The 7,182-nt window shown below is 41.8% G+C and overlaps 1 non-coding gene across 1 annotated transcript; it reads right to left on the bottom strand.

Moving 5' to 3' along the window:
- Positions 1-607: 607 nt before the first annotated feature.
- LOC130953203 (small nucleolar RNA R71) lies at positions 608-715 on the bottom strand. Its single transcript, XR_009075376.1, has one exon. It is a non-coding gene; the product is annotated as a small nucleolar RNA R71 (small nucleolar RNA).
- Between the last annotated feature and the right edge of the window lie 6,467 nt (positions 716-7,182).

The raw sequence follows: 7,182 nt of genomic DNA, 5'->3' as shown, positions 1-7,182 counted from the left end.
CCTCAAGGAATCTCTATACTGTGACATAGATGATTCCATATTTTCTTGTTCTCTTCTCTTTCATATGAGCAGGAACAAAGACAAAGGCATTCTTGTTGAAGCTGACCCTGAACCTGAAAGGACCTTGAAGCGAAAGCTAAGAGAAGCTAAGGCACAACTCTCTGTAGAAGACCTAACAGAAATCTTCAAAGAAGAAGACCCCATGGCAGCCGAAAATAACAACAATGCCAACAATGCAAGGAAGGTGCTTGGTGACTTTACTGCACCTACTCCCGACTTCTATGGGAGAAGCATCTCTATCCCTGCCATTGGAGCAAACAACTTTGAGCTTAAGCCTCAATTAGTTTCTCTAATGCAACAGAATTGCAAGTTCCATGGACTTCCATTGGAAGATCCTCATCAGTTCTTAGCTGAATTCTTGCAAATCTGTGACACTGTCAAGACTAATGGGGTTGACCCTGAGGTCTACAGACTAATGCTATTCCCTTTTGCTGTAAGAGACAGAGCTAGGACATGGTTGGATTCACAACCTAAAGAAAGTCTGAACTCTTGGGAAAAGCTAGTCAATGCCTTCTTGGCAAAGTTCTTTCCACCTCAAAAATTGAGTAAGCTTAGAGTGGAAGTCCAAACCTTCAGACAGAAGGAAGGAGAATCCCTCTATGAAGCTTGGGAAAGATACAAATAATTGATCAGAAAGTGTCCTTCTGACATGCTTTCTGAATAGAGCATCATAGGTATTTTCTATGATGGTCTCTCTGAACTATCCAAGATGTCTTTGGATAGCTCTGCTGGAGGATCTCTTCATTTGAAAAAGACGCCTGCAGAAGCTCAAGAGCTAATTGAAATGGTTGCAAATAACCAATTCATGTACACTTCTGAAAGGAATCCTGTGAACAATGGGACAAATCAGAAGAAAGGAGTTCTTGAGATTGATACTCTGAATGCCATATTAGCTCAGAACAAGATATTGACTCAGCAAGTCAATTTGATTTCTCAAAGTCTGTCTGGAATGCAAAATGCACCTGGCAGTACTAAGGATGCTTCATCTGAAGAAGAAGCTTATGATCCTGAGAACCCTTCAATGGAAGAGGTGAATTACATGGGAGAACCCTATGGAAACACCTATAATTCTTCATGGAGAAATCATCCAAATTTTTCATGGAAGGATCAACAGAGACCTCAACAAGGTTTCAACAACAATAATGGTGGAAGAAACAGGTTGAGCAATGGCAAGCCTTTTCCATCATCTTCTCAGCAACAGACAGAGAATTCTAAGCAGAGCCACTCTGACTTAGCAACTATGGTCTCTGATCTAATAAAAACCACTCAAAGTTTCATGACTGAAACAAGGTCCTCCATTAGGAATTTGGAGGCACAAGTGAGTCAGCTGAGCAAGAAAATTACTGAACTCCCTCCTAGTACTCTTCCAAGCAATACAGAAGAAAATCCAAAAGGAGAGTGCAAGGCCATCAACATGGCCGAATGTGGAGAGGAGGAAGAGGCAGTGAACACCACTGAGGAAGACCTCAATGGACGTCCACTGGCCTCCACTGAGTTCCCCAATGAGGAACCATGGGAATCTGAGGCTCAAAATGAGACCATAGAGATTCCATTGGACTTACTTCTGCCTTTCATGAGCTCTGATGAGTATTCCTCCTCTGAAGAGGATGAGTATGTCACTGAAGAGCAAGTTGCTAAATACCTTGGAGCAATCATGAAGCTAAATGACAAGTTATTTGGAAATGAGACTTGGAAGGATGAACCCCCTTTGCTCACCAAAGAATTGGATGACTTGTCTAGGCAGAAATTACCTCAAAAGAGGCAGGACCCTGGGAAGTTCTCGATACCTTGTACCATAGGCACCATGACCTTCAAGAAGGCTCTGTGTGACTTAGGGTCAAGTGTAAACCTCATGCCTCTCTCTGTAATGGAGAAGCTAGGGATCTCTGAGGTACAAGCTGCAAGAATCTCACTAGAGATGGCAGACAATTCAAAGAAACAAGTCTATGGACTTGTAGAGAATGTTCTGGTAAAAATTGAAGACCATTACATCCCTACTGATTTTATAGTCCTAGAGACTGGGAAGTGCATGGATGAATCCATCATCCTTGGTAGACCCTTCCTAGCCACAGTAAAGGCTGTGATTGATGTTGATAGAGGTAAACTGATCATTCAAGTGAATGAGGAATCCTTTGTGTTTAAGGCTCAAGGATATCCCTCTGTCACCATGGAGAGGAAGCATGAAGAGCTTCTCTCAAAACAGAGTCAAACAGAGCCCCCACAGTCAAACTCTAAGTTTGGTGTTGGGAGGCCACAACCAAACTCTAAGTTTGGTGTTGAACCCCCACTTTCAAACTCTAAGTTTGGTGTTGGGAGGTTCCAACATTGCTCTGAGCATTTGTGAGACTCCATGAGAGCCCTCTATCAAGCTACTGACATTAAAGAAGCGCTTGTTGGGAGGCAACCCAATGTTATATTTTATCTATTTTCCTTTGTTATTTTACGTTTTCTGTAGGTTGATGATCATGAGAAGTCACAAAATCAATTGAAAAAGCAAAAACAGAATGAAAAACAGGAAGAAAAATAGCACACCCTGGAGGAAGAACCTACTGGCGTTTAAACGCCAGTAAGGCTAGCAGATGGGCGTTTAACGCCCAGTCTGGCACCATTCTGGGCGTTTAACGCCAGATATGGGCAAGCACTTGGTGTTAAACGCCAGAAATGGGCACCAGCCCGGTGTTTAATGCCAGAATAGGCTCAAAATGCATTTTTGCATGCCATTAGGTGCAGGGATGACTTTTCCTTGACACCTCAGGATCTGTGGACCCCACAGGATCCCCACCTACCCCACTACCCTCTCTCTTCTTCTTCACCCATTCACCAATCACCTCAACACCTCTTCCCCAAAAGCCCTTCACCTATCAAATCCCATCTTTCTCTTCACCACTCACATCCATCCTTCATAAAACCCCACCTACCTCACCATTCAAATTCAAACCACTTTCCCTCCCAAACCCACCCATAATGGCCGAACCCTACCCCTCCCCTCACCCCTATATAAACCCACCCTCACTCCTTCATTTTCACACAACCTAAACACTACTTCTCTCCCTTTGGCCGAACCACAAAGCCACCTCCATCTCCTCTATTTCTTCTTCTTCTACTCTCTTCTTTCTTCTTTTGCTCGAGGACGAGCAAACCTTTTAAGTTTGGTGTGGTAAAAGCGTTGCTTTTTGTTTTTTCATAACCATTTATGGCATCCAAGGCCGGAGAAACCTCTAGAAAGAGGAAAGGGAAGGCAAAAGCTTCCACCTCCGAGTCATGGGAGATGGAGAGATTCATCTCAAGGGTGCATCAAGACCACTTCTATGAAGTTGTGGCCTTGAAGAAGGTGATCCCCGAGGTCCCTTTCAAACTCAAAAAGAGTGAATATCCGGAGATCCGACATGAGATTCGAAGAAGAGGTTGGGAAGTTCTCACCAACCCCATTCAACAAGTCGGAATCTTAATGGTTCAAGAGTTCTATGCCAATGCATGAATCACCAAGAGCCATGATCAAAGTGTGAACCCGAACCCAAAGAATTGGCTTACAATGGTTCGGGGGAAATACTTAGATTTTAGTCCGGAAAATGTGAGGTTGGCATTCAACTTGCCCATGATGCAAGGAGATGAACATCCTTACACAAGAAGGGTCAACTTTGATCAAAGGTTGGACCAAGTCCTCACTGACATTTGTGAAGAGGGCGCCCAATGGAAGAGAGATTCAAGAGGGAAACCGGTTCAATTAAGAAGGCATGACCTCAAGCCCGTGGCTAGAGGATGGTTGGAGTTTATCCAACGCTCAATCATTCCCACTAGCAACCGGTCTGAAGTTACTCTAGACCGGGCCATCATGATCCATAGCATCATGATTGGAGAAGAAGTAGAAGTTCATGATGTTATAGCCCAAGAACTCTATAAGGTGGCGGACAAGTCCTCTACCTTAGCAAGGTTAGCCTTTCCTCATCTCATTTGTCACCTCTGTTATTCAGTAGGAGTTGACATAGAAGGAGACATCCTCATTGATGAGGACAAGCCCATCACTAAGAAAAGGATGGAGCAAACAAGAGGCCCCTCTCATCATGAGATCCCTGAGATGCCTCAAGGGATGCACTTTCCTCCACAAGACTATTGGGAGCAAATTAATACCTCCCTAGGAGAATTGAGTTCCAACATGGGACAACTAAGGGTGGAGCACCAAGAACATTCCATCCTCCTCCATGAAATTAGAGAAGATCAAAGAATCATGCGAGAGGAGCAACAAAGACAAGGAAGAGACATTGAGGAGCTCAAGCACTCCATAAGATCTTCAAGAGGAAGAACAAGCCGCCATCACTAAGGTGGACCCGTTCTTTAATCTCCTTGTTCTTTATTTTCTTGTTTTTCGAATTTTCATGCTTATGTTTATCCATGTTTGTGTCTTATGATCATTAGTGTCTTAGTGTCTATGCCTTAAAGTTATGAATGTCCTATGAATCCATCACCTTTCTTAAATAAACAATGTTCTTAATTGAAAAAGAGAAGAATTGCATGAATTTTGAATTTTATAACAGATTAATTATTTTGATGTGGTGGCAACACTTTTGTTTTCTGAATGTATGCTTAAACAGTGCATATGTCTTTTGAATTTGTGGTTCATGAATGTTGGCTCTTGAAAGAATGATGGAAAAGGAGACATGTTACTGAGGATCTGAAAAATCATTAAAATGATTCTAGAAGCAAGAAAAAGCAGTGAATACAAAAAAAAAGAGAGAGAGAAAAACGAAAAAAAAAAGGGAGAAAGAGAAAAAGAAAGAAAAAGAAAAAAATAAAGTTGTGATCCAAGGCAAAAAAGAGTGTGCTTAAGAACCCTGGACACCTCTAATTGGGGACTCTAGCAAAGCTGAGTCACAATCTGAAAAGGTTCACCCAATTATGTGTCTGTGGCATGTATGTATCTGGTGGTAATACTGGAAGACAGAGTGCTTTGGGCTACGGCCAAGACTCATAAAGTAGCTGTGTTCAAAAATCATCATACTTAACTAGGAGAATCAATAACACTATCCGGATTCTGAGTTCCTAAAGAAGCCAATCATTCTGAATTTCAAAGGATAGAGTGAGATGCCAAAACTGTTCAGAGGCAAAAAGCTAAAAGCCCCGCTCATCTAATTAATACTGATCTTCATAGATGTTTTTGGAATTCATTGCATATTCTCTTCTTTTTATCTTATTTGATTTTTAGTTGCTTGAGGACAAGCAACAATTTAAGTTTGGTGTTGTGATGAGCGGATAATTTGTACGCTTTTTGGCATTATTTTTAGTATGTTTCTAGTAGGATTTAGTTAGTTTTTAGTATATTTTTATTAGTTTTTAGTTAAAATTCACTTTTCTGGACTTTACTATGAGTTTGTGTGTTTTTCTGTGATTTCAGGTATTTTCTGGCTGAAATTGAGGGACCTGAGCAAAAATCTGATTCAGAGACTGAAAAGGACTGCAGATGCTGTTGGATTCTGACCTCCCTGCACTCAAAGTGGATTTTCTAGAGCTACAGAAGCCCAATTGGCGCACTCTCAACGGCGTTGGAAAGTAGACATCCTGGGCTTTCCAGCAATATATGATAGTCCATACTTTGCCCAAGATTTGATGGCCCAAACCGGCGTTCAAAGTCACCTTCAGAATTTCCAGCGTTAAACGCCGGAACTGGCACCAAAGTGGGAGTTAAACGCCCAAACTGGCACAAAAGCTGGCGTTTAACTCCAAGAAGAGTCTCTACACGAAAATGCTTCAATGCTCAGCCCAAGAACACACCAAGTGGGCCCGGAAGTGGATTTTTATGTCATTTACTCATCTCTGTACACCCTAGGCTACTAGTTCTCTATATATAGGACCTTTTACTATTATATTTTCATCTTCTGATCTTTGGAATCGTTTGATCTTTAGATCTTTTGATCACTTTGGGAGGCTGGCCATTCAGCCATGCCTAGACCTTGTTCTTATGTATTTTCAATGGTGGAGTTTCTACACACCATAGATTAAGGTGTGGAGCTCTGCTGTACCTCGAGTATTAATGCAATTACTATTGTTCTTCTATTCAATTCCGCTTGTTCTTGTTCCAAGATATCACTTGTTCTTCAAATTGATGAATGTGATGATCCGTGACACTCATCATCATTCTCGCCTATGAACGTGTGCCTGACAACCACCTCCGTTCTACCTTAGATTGGGTGGATATCTCTTGGATTCTTTAACCGGAATCTTCGTGGTATAAGCTAGAACTGATGGCGGCATTCAAGAGAATCCGGAAGGTCTAAACCTTGTCTGTGGTATTCTGAGTAGGATTCAATGATTGAATGACTATGACGAGCTTCAAACTCCTGAAGGCGGGGCGTTAGTGACAGACGCAAAAGAATCACTGGATTCTATTCCGGCCTGATTGAGAACCGACAGATGGATAGCCGTGCCGTGACAGGATGCATTGAACATTTCCACTGAGAGGATGGGAGGTAGCCACTGACAACGGTGAAACCCTTGCATACAGCTTGCCATGGAAAGGAGTAAGAAGGATTGGATGAAGACAGTAGGAAAGCAGAGAGACGGAAGGGACAAAGCATCTCCATTTGCTTATCTGAAATTCTCACCAATGGAATACATAAGTATCTCTATCTTTATCTTTATGTTTTATTCATATATCATTCATAACAATTTGAGTCTGCCTGACTAAGATTTACAAGGTGACCATAGCTTGCTTCATACCAACAATCTCTGTGGGATCGACCCTTACTCGCATAAGGTTTATTACTTGGACGACCCAGTGCACTTGCTGGTTAGTTGTGCGGAGTTGTGATAAAGAGTTGAGATTGCAATGAGCGTACCATGTTGATGGTGCCATTAATGATCACAATTTCGTGCACCAACGTGTCTAGCCACCTTTATCCAGTGTATAACATGTTGAACTTGTTTGTAATCCTAAGAACACTTTTGGGCATAAGATAAATAAATATGGTGATAATAGGTCTCCTTGTCTAATTCCTGGAGATGGAGCAAAAGACTTCGAGAGAGTATTGTTGATAAGCATCCGAAAGAAAATTGTACCGACACATTTTTGTACTATGTCAATTCAATACTGTGGATACTCCATTACCTTGAGTACTTTTAAAAGAAAAT

This window comes from Arachis stenosperma, chromosome 9, assembly GCF_014773155.1.
Source record: "Arachis stenosperma cultivar V10309 chromosome 9, arast.V10309.gnm1.PFL2, whole genome shotgun sequence".
NCBI lineage: Eukaryota > Viridiplantae > Streptophyta > Magnoliopsida > Fabales > Fabaceae > Arachis > Arachis stenosperma.
Note: the sequence above shows the minus strand (reverse complement) of the source record. Positions and strands in the feature narration are given on the sequence as shown.